Below are 19,335 nucleotides of genomic sequence, written 5' to 3'. Positions count from 1 at the left end.
CCCCTGCCCCTAACCCCTGCATGAGAAGGGGTCAGTGCTAAGGTCAGGGGTCGGCACTTGTTCCATTGTGGCCCAGAGCCAACATGAACCCCAGGGTCTCACACAGTGGCTGGGAGGGGAGGGCGCCAGGTTTGCGTCAGGTCCCGGGAGGTGTCTGTGAAGGGAACCGGAGCTTCGCTTTGACGCTGCCCGTCGTGGCGGAGGGTTAGGGTTGAAAGAAGACTGTTCAGATTCCCTTAATTAAGAGAAGAACAAGAGGGTTGAGGTTCTTTGTCGCCCCCGTCCTTTGTGCGCCTCAATGCCCCGGGACCAAACAGAGGAGCAGGGAGACGGCGGCAGGGACATCTCACAGGTGCGCCAAGATGCATGTGAAGCTTCCCTTGAGAACGACCCGAAGATATCCCTGTGTGTGTGTGTGTGTGAGGGTGTGTGTGTCAGGTTGGGTGTGTGTGCGTGAGTGTGGATGTATGTGAGAATGTGTTTGTGAGGGTGTGTGAGGATATGTGAGGATGTGTGTGAGGGTGTGAGGATGTAAAGGTGTGTTTGTGTGTGAGAATGTGTGTGAGGGTATGTGTGAGAATGTGAGGGTGAGCGTGTGTGCATGTGAGGGTGTGTTTGTGTGTGAGGATGTGCATGTGTGTCACACACACACACGCGAGGAGTTGCTCCCAGAGTTTACGTGGCCCTCAAGGGGGAGGTCTGTGTGAGAACGGACCTAGTTAGGACCGTCTCCAAAGCCCCACAGAACCAGGCGTCCAGGTCAGGCCCCTCACCGCAGAGCGACTCTGCGGTGTCCTAACCACTGATTGTCAAAACAGCAGCAGGCTAGCTCCCTTTCTGCTTCTCTCTCTTTCTCTCTCTCACTTTCTTTCTCCGTTATCAGCAAGCCTTCGTCTATAATTGACCTGATTCCCAGATTACTCTCCACTGTGGCCACCCTCGCTGTAACTCAGAGGTGGGTAGCGTAGGTGACAGGAGACTGGCCGACTGAGAAAAAGAATGTCAAAAGAATGTATTCTTCTAATGGCTTTGAAAAGAAAACAGGAAAATCATTATAATGACCGTGGTCCCCTCCCACACATTCACTCACTCTCTCTCACACACACCTCACACACATGCACACACAACCACACCTCTTTCTCCCTCTCTCACTCATACACACACAATCCACACACCCCTAAAACACCCCCGCAAGCACACCCACACACACTCTCCCCCCCTCCTTATCCTTCTCTCTTCCTCATCCAAATCTTGATTAACCTCCTCTTCCACTCCCCTGTTCCCTCCCACTCACATTCACACACACACATAGACACAATGTGCCTTGGGGCCCCTGACAGATGGGAAGAGAGGGGTTTGGGTGGAGGCAGGAGGGGTGCCCTGGACAAATGGCAGCCTGGTTTAGTGTGGTGTTGTCAGGGTTTGAATTGATCCCTAGGACTGCTGATGATTCTCTCTGCCAGTGTGTCACAATGGCAACAAGTGTGTGGATCTGGGAGCAAGCTTGTGTAGGCATGGGACCCACAGACCCATGAATGATAGCTTAGCAAATGACCCTCCATTCACAGGGTCTCATTGTAGAGCATCGCTCGTTCTCTTTCACACTCCCCTCTTTAAAAAAAAAAAAAAGAAAAGAAAGAAAACTATACCGCTTTGTATGTTTTATTGGATTTGATTGGTTTGAGATTCAGAAAAGTTTGGGTTTTTTTGTTCAATTTTTGGGGAAGTATTTCCTTTTTATTTATTTTTAAGGTGGAGGGGGGTGATGGGATTGGGTTGGGGGGGTGGTTTGGTGAATTTTAGCTTGTTAAATGGATGAGCTTGGTGGTCTCACGGTACAGACTGGAATGATGTCAAGCTATCTGTCACTGGCTAAAGGCACTGAATGTTATTCAGTTCCATCTTAAAGCAGCTTGCAGGGAGGTCCTGAGGGGTTTCTCTCAGTGAGATAAACATCATGTGTGGATTTACACCACCACATATAATTCCTACCAAAAAGAGTGGTCTCACACTCTCACGCGACATAAATCACGGTTCTGTGTCGTCGTACTTAGTAGGTGTCACGTGATTTTCTCTGAGGGTGTCTTTGTGAGATTGTTTATCTGCGTACGGAGAAGTAGTTTCAAGGAAAAGATGATATTGATAATGGTGATGCTGGTGATGATGATGGAGACAATTATGACGATACAGATTATGCTAATGATGAAGGATAGTGATGGTGGTGATGTTGAAGACAGTAACTATACAGATCGCCTTGACGATGAGAATGGAAGACAGTTACGTCAGTGACTTCTGGTTGCCGTAAGACCATGAATCCATCCATCACATCTGGATAATGAGCCTGTTCCAGTCAACGCCTGGAGTAAACCTGGGTCCAGAGCCTGCTGTGACCTCTGACCTCTAAGCTGACCTGTAGGAGTAGTAACAGGGACAGGAACAATCGCCTCATTGGCAGACAACAGCGGCTTCGCCCCACAGGGTTACTTCATCACCGTCACTTCTGCCAAGCCTAGTTAATGTTTCACCACCCCTCCATTTTGTTTCCTTAGACCTGGGGAAGGGGGGGGGGGGGGGGGAGGGGGAGGAGAAAAGGAGTAGAGGCTTGGTTAATCACCAGGATGAAATGGAAGGTGATCGATTGAGCGGTAAGGGGAGGCAGGATAGCTAACCCTAATCTGCTACCTGCGACAGGGCAATCCATCAAGGCTCATTACTGTCGGTGCCAAACCCAGAATAGGTATCCATTGGCTCTCTGTCCTTATCCATGGTGTCTTATAACAGCATTGTTTCTTGGCTGGATCACCTGGACCAAGCTGAAAGCAGGATGTCAAATTCACACGATAAAGCAAAGCAGAGCATCATTGATTACTGAGGGAAAAATAGTCTGTTATAGCAGCACTGACTCCAAAATGCACACGATACAAAACATAATACAAAAAATACAGGTGAGAGTCTTATAAAAACTGCAATTATGTACATTAGCGCAAGCAAAATGTGTTTATATTAAGTTAATTGTCCTTATGCTTAGTAAGTGCAAAACATGCTCAAGGTGTGCAAAACATGCTCAAGGTGTGCAACACCTACTGTTTACGTCCTAGCACCCTTTGTGAAGATTTGGGTTCATACAATTGATGTGCTATACAGTTGGCCTTTGCTGATCAGTCGTGTTCCCCAGGGTGTTAGGATAGGAGACAACTAGCAGTGCTATTTTATTTAATCTGAGTGATTTACGAGTGCAGCCAGTGATTAAGATTAGTTAGTCGGTTAGTTGATTCGGTGACACGTGCCTTAGGCCTGAACAACAGATTCCTGGATATGTGCCCGCCCCGTAGTGGCTGTCGCTTTTTAAAAATCAGTCCTTAGTGGAGCGTTGCATTGTTTTGTTTATTAACTTCACTGCAAGTTCTCGAGTACTGAGCAAAACACCTGCTACTTCACTGAAGTCTTCAGTGTCCGGTATGCGAGAGAATTTACACATCACACATACACAGATTCCTAGCATTATAGTACCTATATAATAGCACAACTTGTAAGTATCACTAGCCTGCATAAAATATCTGCTAACTAGCGCGGTTAATTATTTACGTTAACGCCTAGCTAGCTATCGGGAACTATAAAACAGGCCGGAACAACTTCACTTGTCAAGCTCAGCGGTGGAACGTTGAGATACAGTAGCTACTTAAAATCACAACACAAAAAACTTTTTTGTGAGAAAACTGCTAGAGTCAATTAAAATCTGACTGCGGGGTTGTTTAAGTCAGGTTAAGTTACATATATGTATTGGGGGGGAAAAAAAGGAGCTAAACTGTCTGTCCACCCTACTGTAGCTAGAATCACCACAGATTTTGCCACATCTCCGATGCTAGCCAGCTAAGTCACGTGAAAAATGATCCAAAGACTCGTACCGAAGACCCAGTCGGCAAAGGAACGAATCATTTCTATTTCCTCTAGCTACCAGTAGTGAGCCTATGTAGGTCACGTGAAAAATGATTTGAAAAATGACCAAAGCATGTTCAACCCAACCATGTTCAACGAGGCCCAACCGTCTTGAACACAACAGTGTTCAATCGCAATACCTTATATTCCAGCTCATCATGGATCCAGGACGTCTCCTGTTCCGTGTTACTATGGATACAGGACACCTCTGTAGCATTGTTGCCGTGGCACCCTGCCTACCTGGTCCTGGTGGAGCCTGTTCTCTGGGTAGTGGGGCTAGGTGTCACGGTGTCCAGCTGGTGGCGACCAAGCGGGCGCTGGCGAGGGCGCACGCTGCCGTGGGAAACTACAGGAGCCACAAGGAGGTGTTCCACGCCTGTTGGAGGAGCCACGAGAAGGTGTTCCTAGCCTGGTGAAGGAGCCACAAGGAGGTGTTCCTAACCTGGTGAAGGAGCCGCGAGGAGGTGTTCCACGCCTGTTGGAGGAGCCACGAGGAGGTGTTCCACGCCTGTTGGAGGAGCCACAAGGAGGTGTTCCTAACCTGGTGAAGGAGCCGCGAGGAGGTGTTCCACGCCTGGTGAAGGAGCCACAAGGAGGTGTTCCACGCCTGTTGGAGGAGCCACGAGGAGGTGTTCCACGCCTGTTGGAGGAGCCACGAGGAGGTGTTCCACGCCTGTTGGAGGAGCCACAAGGAGGTGTTCCACGCCTGTTGGAGGAGCCACAAGGAGGTGTTCCACGCCTGGTGAAGGAGCCACAAGGAGGTGTTCCACGCCTGTTGGAGCATTTTACTTTCCCTTACGACAAAAAATCTTATCTAGCGACAGGCGACAAATCTAGCGACTTTCCGTTACTTTGGTACGTCTGTTACAATCAAAGCAATCCAGTTTATATAATTGTACATTCTATAAATTCTATTAAATTATTAGTTTTTCATACTGACATCTACATGAATATGTATTAATTTAGCGGATGTTTTCTCCAAAACAATGTACAAAGATACACACAGTACATCAAAGTGCAGCAGATAGCCAGGATTAAAAGTGTCCAGTCCTTCAGAACTTAACGCTAGAAGGAACAGTTCATGCATACAGAGTCGACATCTCAAATACGACCTCCAACATCAACCAGAAACATCTTTCCTACCGATCCCCTAAAACAACTGTAAAACTAAACTAAAATGACAGTGAGGAACAGGTGCAGTGTACAGGGGCGTCACAAATCTGCATCGCCACAGCGATGAGGGGGGGGGGGGGGGGGGGGCTACACTGAGTTAGGGGTCAGGGAGTGAATGTACAGCCCTCAGATACGTACCGATGTGTCACGACCATACATTCTCCCCGCTGCCTTTGTGCCATTCATCTCGCATAGGCAATGGCAAGTACATTACTATGTATTAGAGTGGGCGAGGTTGAGGGGTTAGCGAGCAATTGTTGAGGAGGTAAGGTCTGCATATTAAGAAAACACTGGAGGAGGACAAGGACCGCTGACAAGAGCCCTGAATGGGAATCAATTAATTTTCATTTACGTCCATTATCACCGAGCACGGATTAGCATGTGTGTGCCTCATACCAAACTGGCAAAGGCCCTATTGAGTTGAGTGAGAGGCTGAGAGAAAGCGACAGAGAGATAGAGAGTGAGGGAAGAGGGAGAGGGCCACATTAAGGTAATGACGGGGGGCAGAGACAGAGACAATAAGAGGGAGAGGCAGGCCCGGCCTCTGGCCTCATTAGCACCATACAGCCCTGTGCCAGCTAGCGTCGCACAGCTAGCATTCAGAGGCTAATGATTAACTAGTTCTCCATGAGCCATGCTAAACACGGGGGCAGATAACGGATCAGAGGGGAGCTGAGCACAGCCCACATGCATAAACGAAATAAAAATTGTGGAAATAAAAACTGACGTGTGTGGCTAACATGCCATGCCATAAATTGCCTTTCATCCAAAGCAATTTATAAGGGGGATTTGAACCTGCCACCTCTTGATCGGCCATCAAATGGCCTCTAACCACTGAGCTATATCCAACTGTAGAATATTAGTAAGCAATTGTTGTTCTATCTGTTCAGTATTGTAATAATGGTACACCCCAAAGAGCTGGGAAGTATTTGTAACAATAGAAAAGAAAGCTAAAGAACTAAACTGAGAAGTATTTTCCGTATCATACAAGATTTTCAGCAAAGTAAGGTGCTGTTTGGATTTTTTTTTTTTTTTTACCTGAACGGTCTGTGTCTTCATGAGGGTTTACATTGGGTTAGCTTTATAATGTTCTTAAAAATTTGTTATTTCAAGCCATTAACCGTGAGCTAACCGTTTTATCTTACATTCAGTGTCCATCTTCGTCGCAACTTTTTTCCATTCAAAAGTTTCCACGATAAGTGTAGAGAACAGTCAAATTAAAACAGGATTAGACCAAAAGGTCGATGTGGAGGGGAGGGGGCTCCTTATGAGCCAGGATGCAGGACCTGGGTTCAACGCCCAGGACGTCGCCCAGACAGTGTGACACGGGGCGGAGGGTATGAGCGGAGAGAAGAGGAGGGAAAGAGAATGAAAGAGAGAGATGGGGAGCAGACAGAGTCACAGATGTGACATCAGGGAGACAAAGGAGGCGTCGGGGGTTAAAGTGTCCAGACATCCCATCTTGGCCAAAGCTGTCTCCCAGCTGTTTGGCTCACCTGTCTATTAAAGGGGCGTGTATTTCACCGCACACACAGAAGAACAGACAGCTTTATAGGGCCGACAAGAGAGGGGGGCTTTAAGAGCTTCGATTATTACTCTGGAGACAATAAATCACCGATCATCTGGACAAGCTTGTTAGTCCAAGAGACACAGAAACAGAGGTTGTGGGAAAGCTTGAGCCGTTGCTTGGATTGTTTACGCAGCACACTGTAGCCCTGTGTGTGAATACACACAATGAGAAGGCTAGTGGTTAAGAACAGGCTTCAGTCAGGCGGTTCCAGCATTTAGGCCTTAAGGACCACTTCCTGTGAGGCCTTCAGTGATGCGAGACCACACGGGGAGGGCGTTTCTTTGAGCCAGAGACAGATAGGGGGCTGACCTCTTTTTTTCCTGTACTCCAGCGACACCACCTTAAAACAAAGGCCGAGAGACAGAAAGAAGAGGCGGGGGGGGGGGGGGGGGGATCAGATGGCTTAATTGTTCTCCCACAATTAGACCATCACTCAGGAGAACGCTGGAGCGGTCTGGCCAAAGTGGCGGAGGGAGGCGGCACGGGGAGAAAGGGATGAAAGGAGAGGACACTAAACCCCCTGCTGAGCCAGGAGGAGAGAGAGAGAGAGAGAGAGAGAGAGGAGGGAGAGAGAGAGAGAGAGAGGAGAGAGAGAGAGAGGAGGGAGAGAGAGAGAGAGAGAGAGGAGGGAGAGAGAGAGGAGAGAGAGAGAGAGTGGAGAGAGAGGAGAGAGAGAGAGAGGAGGGAGAGAGAGAGAGAGAGGAGAGAGAGAGGGCCTTGCTATTGAGGCTGAGGGAGGACAGAGAGCAGAGTTTACAATACTGTACAATGCTGTTCTTCACCATTAAGTGGGATGGAGGGCAGGCCAGGGGACAATGGGCCTGTGTCCCCTGGGAGAGACTGCAGCTCCTGAGGTCTCCTCCCCCTCATTGTCCCCCCTCTCCTCTCCCCATGTCTCCTCTCTCTCTCCTCTCCTCCCTATCTCCTCTCCCTCTTTCCCTCTCTCCCTCTTTCCTCACCCTCTCCTGTCTTCCCTCCGACCGCCCATATGCTTACGGCCGACTCACAGGACGTTGGCTCTGCTGATGACGCTTGCTCAGCATCTGGACACATGGGCTTCCCTCGTCACCTCGACGACCACGGAACACCTGGGGGTGGTGGGGGGAGGGGGGGGGGGGTCTTGCTTGCTAACAGCGATGGTACTCTATGATTCAGTCCCCAGCTCTGGGAGATTAAGAGAAGGGATAAGTACTTAATGAATATCTCTTACATTTTGATTGGAGTCAGAATAGAGTTACAAAGAATCATTTAGAATCATTGAAACATTTGATCCTGTTTAGAATATTATCACAGTTTTGCCACTGTTACCTTAGACATTATAGCATTAACAGAACATTTGGTCCTTAAAATCTTTGGTATTTAACAAAGAAAGGCCCATAATCTGAATGTGATAGAAGTTTCAGTACACACTACGAATGTTTCATCCCGAATGAAGAAAATGTGCAATGTTAACATTTTGCTGCATTACAGCCAGATGCCTTTGAGCACACATTGATAAGCTTGGAACTCCATAGCCTTCACACTGTTACTGTGTGTGTGTGTGTGTGTTTTGGGGATTTTGTGTGTGTGTGGGAGTGTGTCAGTGTGTTAATAGGAGGGTGTGTCTCTGTATGTGTGTGTGTGTTTGTGCTAGTGTGTGTGTGTGCAGCTCACAGTAACCGTGTATTCCGTCCCTTCTGGACGAGCGACAGAGATCTGTCAGAATGATGGACTGTGGAGCTGCTGCCTGCATTCCCAAACAAGCAAGCAGACCTGCCTTAACCACGGCACGCCCTTAACAAACAAACCCCCAAAAACAGAGAAGAAGAAAAAAGAAGGATGAACAGAAAAGGAGGCTGGAGGGTTGAAGCCCCTGCAGAAGAAGAAGAATCACCTCTTTAACAAGTGTTTATTCTGTTGCCGAGCTGCGAGGGCAATAACCTACCGTAGCTGATCCAGGAAGAAAGACCTGTGTCCCAGGGGTCAGGGGTCACTGCCTCAGGCTTTGTCTCCGGCAGGGCAAGCACACTCCAGCTTTTCTCCAGCTTTCAAAGAGCCTGTGCTTGGGGGTGGAAAGATAGGTCTGGGAGGACACTGGGTTGGGACTGGGGCCTTTTACGGAGGCTCTGGAAGAAAGAAACGGTCCCAAAAGGTTAAATGAAGAGCGAAAGGACCCTTCTGTCCCTATTACCGAGGGGACAAATGCTCGGCGTGACCCGCGGAGGTCAGAGTTCAGCGGCGCCTTTGGCGGCGGCACACTCTGTGTCTTTGTGGTACAGATGAGATGAACCTCTGCACTGTTTGTCTAAGTGACTCCCTCACCAATAGGAAGGGTATAAATATTTTGGAAGGGTGGGTGGAATGCTGCCACTTAACAGAATTAATTTATAGGCCTGGGCCCTGGCGGGTCGGAGTATTTAACTGGAGCCCAAACTCTGCCTCTGCTGATACGCAGAGGCAGAGTTTGGGGAACACGTTTTGTGATACTTTACCCTGTGTGGGAGAAAATAGGTCTGATGAGTTTCAATCTGGGTCGATAAACTTGCATAAAGTCTTGAGGAGAAAGGGAACCCTTTCCAGATTATATGAACCATTACTGCTATGAGGGAACCTTCTACAGTGTAATAAACAGTTACAGACAGGTGTAAAACTTTCAAACGTTTACTTTTAGTGTGATTAGCTCTGACTCCTCACTTCTCCATTACACCTCCCCAGTCCCCCCTTGCCCCCCCCTGTCCCCTGTCCCCCCTCTCTCCCTCCATCCTCTCAGGCTTGCCGGGGGCCTCTACCAATCCTGTGCCCATCGATGTCTCCGGCGGCACTTGTGGTGCTAAGACCCACTCACAACAAAGGCCAGGGTGGAGTGGTGTGGTGAGTGTCCCATGCCAGGACCCCGGCCGTGCATGGATTAAGCTGCCGGAACTACTTCCTCCCCCGCTGCCTGTATGGGCCGCCAGGGATTAACTCCCAGGATTAATCATCTACTTGTTAAGTTAACAACCAAGGTGCAATCATATTACTACCGCCATCCATCCTCTGTTTCCCACTCCTGTCCGCTCAGTTCTGCTACTCGCTGAGTTCCGGAAGCTGTTCCGGAATCCCCCGGGTCAGAGTGTTCTAGAATGTGTGAATGGTGACCATGGTGACTGTGGAAGGGATCTTGGGAAGGTCTTAGGTTGTATCTCGGTTAACTACGTGAAGGTTTGGACAACGTACTTATGTCACCACAGAATGCATGGAGCTGTTACCCATAGCAACAGAACCATCTTGGTTAGCTGAAAGCGGATGATAGCTGACTGTCTCTCCTTAAATTACAAACAAAATTTGCAATCTATTGTGAAAATAGTTTACACAAGTTATTGACAGAACTTGTGTAAATGTATTTAATCCAGAAGACTTCTACAAAACCATGACGGATTTACAATGCATTCAGTCTTGTATCTTTCTCCCATAGTGGCTAGCTTCCCCAAAATCTCAAATAATTATGGGTAGTGAGTTCAGTCGGCTGAACCTTGACATGTTCGACCTCTCTCCTGGTGAATGTGATTGAGGACGACAGGAAATGGAGGACCTTATAACAATCGTGATGTTGGACGAAAAAGATTAAAGATTTCAGCCTTGGTGACTTACTCTGTTTTTCACTGAATATGGAAAACACATTTTATCCCTACTCGTTAGCAAGTATTGGCACAATGAAAGAAAGTTGAAGAAGTTTGTTGAGTGGCCTGCTTAAGAAGGTTAAGACCTTAGGTCAAAGGTCACGCATGGGTTCCTAACAGAGCATGAGGTTCTTATTTTCTTTTCAGGTCGTTAGAATCCAAACATCACCTCAAAAACTCTCTCCAAGTAAACTACAAAATCACATCATAAAGTAGAAATCAAATCGTTACCCGATCCCCTTAACCGATAACAGACCAAAGCTCCAGATCTGGGTGGGTTACCAGCGAGAAAACAAAACCAGACGAGGAATCCACAAATGAACCCGGAGAACAATCCATCAAAGCTTTCTGTCCTTCGAGGTGCTCTGACACCCAGCAGGCTGGAACAAACCAGAGAGCTATGAAAGCCTTAAATCTCTTCCTCTGTGGAATCCATTTAGCATGCGTCTGCCCCAGAGCAGAGCTGGGGGGGGGGGGGAGGTCTAACTGGGCACCGAGCGTGCTGCTGTAGGGGCTCTGGTGTTGGGGGGCGAGGGGTGGAGGGCAGGGGTGGCGAGGGGTGGTGGGCAGGGGTGGCGAGGGGAGGTGGGCAGGGGGGGGGTGAGGGGCAGGAGAAGGCGAGGAGAAGGGTGGGCAACGAGGAGGGCGGGGAGAAGTGGGTCACGGGGGGATGAGGAGGAGTGGAGGGGGCGAGGAGGGCAGGGAGGGGGGGAGCGAGGAGAAAGGGGCAAAGAGTCCGGTCGGTCGGAGTGGTTGTAGAGGATTGTCCTCTCACTGGGGCGCCTTCTCCACGGGTGCCCCTCCGGCCCTCATGAGCCGGCCTAAGCCTGTTGGACACACATCAGGGTGGGAGGAGGGAGGGAGAAGGGCACTCTCCGGGAGCGGGTTGGCCTCGCCAGAGCTTACAGACCCTTAGAGGGACCAGGATGACCTTTAATCAGGGATCAGGAGCCCGGGGCCCGAGTCCTGCAGCTGGAGGTGCCAGGGGGTCCTAGGGGAGCACAGGCCCCGACGCCAGGCTAAGATGAAGCGGTCAAGGCTGGCACGCGATGTGCGACCTTTAAAATGGAGGGAAAGGAGAGGGGAGGGGGAAAGAGGAGAGGAGAAAGGAGGGAAGGGGAACAGAGAGGAGAGGACTCTAGAATCCTGAGGCTGACTCTAGAATCCTGAGGCTGACTCTAGAATCCTGAGGCTGACTCTAGAATCCTGAGGCTGACTCTAGAATCCTGAGGCTGACACAAGCTCCCTCTCAGTCACAGCGGGAACCCTCGTGCAAGATGGCACGGCTCTCCTCTTTCAGCGCCCGGGGGCACCTCCTCTGAGAGGCTTACTGGTTCCTGCCTTCCCACCCACGCACTCCTCACAAACACACACTCCTCACACACACAAGCAGACATACACACAGACACGATCATCATCCCAGAGAATGTGGTCCTCCGCCCCCCCCACTCCACCACCTCAACAGTGAGGATTAGCCCCCCCCTTCACCATCAGTATTATCATATCTGATCCAACCTCCACCTCACACCCCACACAGCCCCCCTCCCTCCACCTCTTCTCCTTCACTCTCTCCCCCTCTCCTCCCTCCCTCTCTCACTTCTCCCTCCCTTCTCCTTCACTCTCTCCCCCTCTTCTCCCTCCCTCCCACCCGCACCACCAGCAAGGCATGGCCCTCCATTCTTCCTGGGCTCTCAGGGAGGAGAGGAGGAGGATGGGGTGCCTAGGGCTTTTCACTGGGGGAACAATCTGCCTGGGGGAGGAAGAATGAGCGGGCACTCAATTAAGGGCTGCCCATTGAGCCGGTGGAGTGACACCCAGTGTGGGCCCCTCCAAAGGAATGGAGTCCTATGAATAGATTGTGGGCCTTCATGAAATATTAAAGAGAGGACGGATTTCCCACAATATTTGTACACCTCCCTTTGTGAGGATTTCTCCCTCCATTGAGCCTGAAACTGTTAACACATCCGCTCTGGAGGCCCGGGCCGCGGAGCGCAGGCTAAAGAGCCCACAGTCTGGGCATCAAACGCCAGGATCGCTGACCCCCTCCTACCCCTGCCCTCCCTCCTCTCTCTCTCTCTCTCTCTCTCTCTCTCTCTCTCTCTCTCTCTCTCTCTCGCCCTGTCCTGTTTCTCTTCTTTTTTCTCTTCCTCTCTCTCCTCTCTCCTTCCTGATTCTTTTTTCTCTCTATTTCTCTGTCTCTCTCTCCCCCTCTCCCTCCTCCTGGTCCTGGTCAGGGCTCACAGGGTGAGAGAAGGCCTGAGCTATTCATTGAGGGGATTACAGCGGTTTTAATGACCACCTGCCCTTTCTCCTTCACTGTATTGTGCGGGCCGAGCCGGCCAGCTATGGGTCCCTCCAGTCTTCAAGGTTCACCCCCCTCACCCCCTCACCCCCACCCAATACTGACCCTTCTCCACCAGCCACTCCCCTTGGGGCAATGCCCGCCAGGAATGTTCTGCCACCCACAACCACGAAGCAAGAGAACACCTCTTTTAAATCACAACCTCACATGCCAGGAGCTAAATCTTAATATTTTAAGCTATGGATCAGCTTCTACTCTATAGCTTACTTAATCTACTTAATTTCTACAACATAGAAATTAAACTTAATTTGGTTTGGATTTATGTGAAACTCTTTGATGAAATCGACACGGCTAACAGTGGCTGATGCCACGGTAACCGGTTGTTACTTTTCACGTTAGCCCGTTTTCCTTCCGCGCGTCTGTGTCTTTCACGCGCTGATCTGCGCTGCACGTTTTCTGTCCTGCGTCCGTCTGACGGCAGGAAGTCCAGCGTCCGTCTGACGACAGGAAGTCCAGCGTCCGTCTGACGGCAGGAAGTCCAGCGTCCGTCTGACGGCAGGAAGTCCTGCGTCCGTCTGACGGCAAGAAGTCCAGCGTCCGTCTGACGGCAGGAAGTCCAAGCCGGAAGCAGAACCGACTTCCTGTCAGACAGAGAAGAGAGGGCTTGCAGCCATCAAAAGCGAACAAGTGCTCTTTAACACAACTTCCTTTCTCCTTCGTCCCATTTTCCCTCTCTTTATCTCCCCCTGCCCCCCTCCATCCCTCCCCCCTCCCTCCCCCCCCTCTCTTATTCCACAGCTCCGTAGAGTGTCGCTGTGTAAAGGCCTCAGTGGGTAAAGAGGAGATTTAAGAAGTCCATTAGCATCAGAATGGCTACATATTCCTGCAGTGAGTCAACATTAGTTCATGTCACAATCGAGAGGTTGAGGGTAGGCCAGCAACCATAGCCCCTCTCCGACTACAGATGCTTAAAACTAAACTTAAAACTTATCTATTCTCCTTGGCTTTTAACATTCCTTTACCTTCTTTTTTCTCTGTAAATGTATCGATTATTGTTGTTGCATGTCTTCACATATATTGTGCAGCACTTGGATCAACCTTGTTTTTTTAGAGTTGTTTTTTTAAAAGTGCTATATTTACATTTACATTTCATAGACGCTCTTATCCAGAGCGACTTACAGTAAGTACAGGGACATTCCCCCGAGGCAAGTAGGGTGAAGTGCCTTGCCCAAGGACACAACGTCAATTTTCACTGCCGGGGAATCGAACCGGCAACCTTCTGATTACTAGCCCGATTACCTAACCGCTCAGCCACCTGACTCCCTATATATATTGATTGATTGAAGCTGTGGCTCTTGGGTGGTGTGTGAGGACTGACTCTTAAATATCAAGGATCCATGAAGTGAATTAAATTGAACACTCGTTGCCCCAGGTTACATGAGTGTGTTGGTTCCTCAGCTTAAGGCTTGTATGGAGACTGAAAGGTTCTCTGTGTCAGAACGGAGATAGGGCCTCTGTTCTCAATGTTCTGAAGCATACGCATTCTCAATGTCTGGAGAAATAGATGTTTGATGCTCGATGGAGGCGTACAGAGTACGTGAAAGACGTGTTTCTTAATGTGTGAAGGCAGATTCTATCTCAGTGTAAGGACATAGATATGTTCAATGTTTTGAGCCAGACATATTCTCAATGTACTGTATTCAAGGAAGATACGATCTCGACGCATGGAGAGAAATATGTTTCTCTGTTCTCAATGTTCTAAGCCAAGACACGTTCTCAGTGCATGAAGACAGATTGTCCAGGCTCCAGAGACACAGTGAAGGTGCAGTACGAAAGGTCCTCTCCGTTCACAGTGGAACAGCCGCTATATATGGAGAAGAGTTTTACAATGAGAAAGTTGGATCTGTTGTTACTGACTCATGCACATTTGGGAATCATGGAACCGTAACTCTTCAAGTCCCCATCACATCATGTGACTTCATGTGGAATTTGTAGTGGGGAAAGCAGTTTGTGTGTGAGAGACATAGAGAGAGAATGTGACTGTGTGTGTGGGTGCATGTTTGTTTGTTTGTTTGTGTGTGTGTGTGAGAGAAAGAGAGCGAGAGAGAGAGAGAGAGAGAGAGAGAGAGAGAGAGAGAGAGAGAGAGAGAGAGAGAGAAAGATGGAGATAAAGTACAGAACCAGAGGAGGGTGTGTACGCTGCTCCTCTGCCCCTTCCCCAGGACCCCCAGCTGGGGTCCACACGGCCCGCTGCCCCCTCGGCCTGCCCTCCATATGCTGGGTCTCTGGACCCAGGCTGCCGGCATAGGCCCAGCGCATGGAGGCCAGGCGGGAGTCGCAGGGGGTCCAGCCACCCCCCTAGCTTTGTACAGAGGGGGACGAGAGGGGGGCGGGACTCAGCAGGGGAGAAGAGGACTTTTCTAAAGAGCAGGCCAACTGGAGGCTCCTTTTCTCACAGGCTGCTCTCTATCCCTCCCTCTCTCTATCCATCCCTCCCTTCACATCTGAAAACCCTCTCTCTCTCTTCCTCTTTCTCTCATTCACCCTTTCCCTCCTTCCCTCCCTTCCTCTTTCTTCTCGGCCCTGGCAGATTGATACACTAGCTGAAATGTGATTTGGTTTTTGTTCTCCTGTTCTCTGTGAATTGACTTTCCTATGAAACCCCCCCCCCCTCCCTCCCCCCCCCTCCCTCCCCCCCCCTCCCTCCCCCCCCCCCCCTGTCCCTCCCTCCCCCCTCTTCTCCCTCTCCATCCCTCCCCTCTTTCCTACTAACCTATTCTCCACCAAATTCAACCAGTACACGCTTCTCTGTTTTTCAATCATCTTGTCCACATCAAAGTCGCTGGTGAGAGGATGTTAAAAGAGGAAGGGGCCAGAGACCAGACAAATCCCTGTACCCCCTTCCCCCCCCCCTCGACTCCCCCAACTCACACACACATACAATGCTGCTCATTTGAATGGGCCCATATATTGCCGATCAACGCGTCTCCACGGCGTTCCTGATGAAGTGTTGTTTTTGTGTTCCGAAGTGCTGAATTCCAAAGCGCCCAGGGATACATTTTCCTTTTGTCTTTAACATCAAAGTTATTCCGGACGGAATGTTTGCGTCGGAATGAAGGAATCACACGGTTTGGGGGGGGGGGGAGTTCGGGGGTCACCAGGTCCAATGAGTGTTGTTTACCCAGTAGTCCTGGCCAATCACTGACTTCTAAACCATGCAATCACCATGGGAAGGAACTTGGAACGTTCTTCCAAGACTTGTGTTTTGCATGTGTGTGTTTGTTTGAGATGTCACCTACCAAGGGCCTGAGTGATAGTGAGGCTCCCTGTATAGATGCTCAACAGGACCAAGACCTGATGTGTTCTACTGACGCCACACTGGCTACAGTCAGTCAGTTACTGATGTGACAGATTAATGTCATTTCACTTGCCATGTTGTGTAATATTTATATACCTTGTCTGTGTATTTCGATTCTAGATATTTCTAGCTTTATATATAACTTGTTGGCAAGTGAAATGACATATTGATCTGTTACTGAGGTGGACTAGTCTGAGTTTTCAAACTGCTCAGTTTCATGGGATATCTCTGACTTTAATCCACAAACACGTGGATTTATGTGTTTTAATTCACTTCTAATTTTACGTTCAACGTGAAATGTGTTGCTTTATCTGATTGGAATTAGTGTTCTATGATAGAGAGTTGCACCCACAACGACCATGTCAATATTCCACGGTGACTACAGTAAATAAATTGGATATTTAACAAATTACTCTGTGAAGGATCTGTTTAGAATCCTACGTTCATCTTTATGACTCAAATCAGTTCTGTGACATAATCTAACAAACATGGTTCTGGAATTTTTATCCGATTTAAGAACATTCTTTTTGCGTCACAAGTGGTCAGTATTTGGTTCTGCAGGCTAACAATGAATACAGATAATGACTTCAAGTGTAGAAACCTAAGGGTTTAATCTGAAATGACTTCATAGCAGATTCATATTTACCGAGACACAGTGAATGGACGGCATGGGAAGTTTTACTTCTGTTTTACAACTGTGATGGTTTTCTTCACTGTCGCACGCTGCACAGTGTTCCTTTGCTGCCCTCTATAGTATTGTTATAACTATTCAATAACGGACGGACGATTTATTTAGGCTACAATCAGACAACATAGCCTAATTATTTATCATTGAAAAATAAAATTGAAAAATGAAAAATGCTACCTTATCAATGTGTTGTTTGAAGCTGAGAGTTAATGTTGTTTTAGGTTATGGTAAGTGGGCAGTTTTATGACCGTTGAAGTTAGACTTTAGGGAAACAAAATTAGTTGGTACTGTAACAATGCTATTTGTGAAACTTCTGAAATAGTTTCCAAACAGAACTCTTTTTTACGTTTTATACAGCTTAATTTAGAACACTAGCTCTATAGGTTTCCTAGATCTCCGAACCTGTATGGCATTTCTACTTCTCCACGAGGGGGCGGAATAGTATAACCTGTAATCTTGATAGAGTCATTGTCATTTATTCAAACTTTTATATAGTGTAAAGTTGAAATGCCCTCATATTTGGTAGCTAAGTTGTTGGTATAACCGCTTGATCTGGAAGTTATGTGAACACAGATTTCATTAGCTAGGCTACTTTTACGTTTAGGTGGTTTAGAATGTATCTGCTTGTCAATAGTCACTGAACCTGAGTTGACCCCCTCCCGTCCATCATCGAGCGCATTGTGCTTCTCTGTTCTGTAGCATCGAGGAGAAAGAAAAACACTGAAGGAAGATGCATGTGACTTCGAGCCCTAGTGATAAAGCGCGTGAATGTCGCTGACAAATGAGGGGGTTTTGCCTTCTGTCTCACTAACTGTAAGCTACAGCCAATCATCACATCAGCTGTCAGATCTACGCGTGTCAATGACAATATTCCACGGAAACCTTTTCTTGGCAGGAATTGCTGACAAAAACTCCGGCGTCATTTTTTAAGATTGCGCCATTCAGTTCAGGCATCTGATTAAATACATTTACTGTCTTATAATATTAAAACAATCTTTAATTAGGCTACTGTAGCCTAATTAAAGAGATAGCCTAATATTGGCACCGCAGATCAAAAAGTGCAAAGGGGTGCGGGGAAAGGTGAGTTCCAGAACAGCGGGCTGCGGGCCAGACTGGCATAGGACCGGCTCGAGCGCTGTCATGTGGAACCTCCACACGGGTGCATTGTGGGAAACGGTACGGGTCAGGTACTCAGTGAACTGAAAGGGGAACTTAGGTGTCTCATCACAAGAGACAAGGCCGCACCCCGCAAAGGAATCCAGCCAAGGAAAAGTCACAGAAACGGCACCCGGGCTCTGTTGAAACACAAGATCTCATTTAGCTGACTTAAGCTAAAACATTTCTGATCCTCAAGATGCCTTGTATATACTTAGTTATATTTACATTGAAGATGATGATCTAGGACTTAAAGGGTGTGTGTGCCTGAGACGTTGCCCAATTCTCCACTCGCAGCGTCAGAACTGAACGTGCATGATTCTGGTATACAGCCTACTCGTTTATCAGTTCTCGATGGAAGAGTATCTCTTGAACTGAGCGGTAAAGAAACAGGAAAGCCGTAGTTGTTCAGCTCTTGGATTAGAGGAGTTTGGGAGTGGTGCTTAAATTATTACTGTATGCCCAGGGGGAATCACAGTCGTCTCTGCTGCGGCTGTATTTCATATAAAACCCACAACACACAATCCATGTGCTTTCATCACGCGGCCCAGCTTGACAGCTGTCTCATTAAAGACACATTTCTCATCTTTAAGTTTGTACAACCCCCTGTGTCACTAATCCACCTTCTCATTTGGGGGTCCTATACTTTTATAACATGGTAAAATTACTAAATATAGGCTAATATATGTAATAAAATACGGTTTACTACTTTCATACTTATATAACTACTTATATGTTTACTACTTTCATACTTATATAACTACTTATATGTTTACTACTTTCATACTTATATCCAGGGTATAGCCTACTCGTAGGCCTATATATAGCACACTCATACTGGCGTATGTTAAACTTAGTTTTACATTCAAAAAGTATTTATTTTAAATAATTAAATCAATTCAATAAGTAAATAAATACGCTGGTTATGAGGCGCAATAGACGCGGTAAGGATGATAGGCCTTTTCTGGTATTGTTGATGCTAAACGTGTTAATGGATCAGTTGGTGTCCAAAAGCGGTGACATTCTAAAGAAGATCCAAACAATGTCGGCAGCTGGACGTCACTCATCTCACTCCCCAACTTCCGGGTTTTACATTACTGACTCTCCTCTCCAGGGCATCGACCTGTCCACGGTCTCCAACCTCCTTCACCGTCCAACCCAGGAGAAGGAGGACGGGAGAAAGGGAGGGGAAGGAGGAACTTAAAAGTTGCCAGTTTACCTGAGGTGTTGAAAGCAACTGGTGTTTGGAAGGTTTTCTTGGAATGGCAGCGTATAGGGAATTTAAAGTTCCTTGTGGATAGTTGAACTGGTTGAGCGCGGTTATCACGTATACTAAGCACTTGTGCTAAAAAAAATTATACTGTACTTTCGATATGCACTATCTGTCGCTTTGGATAAAAGCTAAATTGGTCAACCGTCTGCTAAATGAACCTAATAAAATGTTAAAATGCTACGATTTTAGATTCTTCCAGACAGGTCCTTTCCCTCAGCTAGCCTACTGAAAGATCTAGCTAT

Source organism: Osmerus mordax, chromosome 7 (genome assembly GCF_038355195.1).
Source record: "Osmerus mordax isolate fOsmMor3 chromosome 7, fOsmMor3.pri, whole genome shotgun sequence".
Classification (NCBI taxonomy): Eukaryota; Metazoa; Chordata; class Actinopteri; order Osmeriformes; family Osmeridae; genus Osmerus; species Osmerus mordax.
Note: the sequence above shows the minus strand (reverse complement) of the source record.